The sequence below is a fragment of the Nannochloropsis gaditana genome (genome assembly GCF_000240725.1).
Source record: "Nannochloropsis gaditana CCMP526 unplaced genomic scaffold scaffold549, whole genome shotgun sequence".
In the NCBI taxonomy this organism is placed as follows: domain Eukaryota; class Eustigmatophyceae; order Eustigmatales; family Monodopsidaceae; genus Microchloropsis; species Microchloropsis gaditana.
The window spans coordinates 1-506 of record NW_005803404.1 but is presented as its reverse complement, the minus strand read 5'-3'; positions in this window follow the sequence as shown (position 1 = coordinate 506).

Here is a 506-nt window from a genome sequence, read left to right as displayed (position 1 = left end):
GATGGGGGCTCCGAGACCATGTCTCTCAGCGACCACTTCTGCGTGCCTTGTGTCATTCACACCCTCTGTCCTGACTTAAGGTGACAAAATTCGAGACAGGCGTAACACGATGGATGTGGCCGTCGCTCTCAAGCCTCTCTGGGATCCCTTTCGAAGGCCCTCCCCTGGCTTCCACCGCGCTATCGGCGCGTTCCTCCCCCTTCTGTCTATCCCTCTACCCCGATACCTTCTCCCTCCGCTACCAATCCGCTTTTTTGCGTCAATTGCAAGTCGTTCATTCGATATCACGCCCAAATTTCGTACCGTTATTAAACCTCCAGAGGCTCTGGGGCATCCGCTTTCACCACGTGCGCCCGTACCACCCTCTCCTCTTCGCCCCCCGGAGGAAGGTACAAGAGGGGCTCCTGCTGCTGTCGCCGTCGGCCCAAGCTCCCTGCCGTCTCATCCTCCCCCTCCATCCTCCCCCGCCTCATGGCAAAGAAGGCCAGGGCCAGGGCCACAAAGGC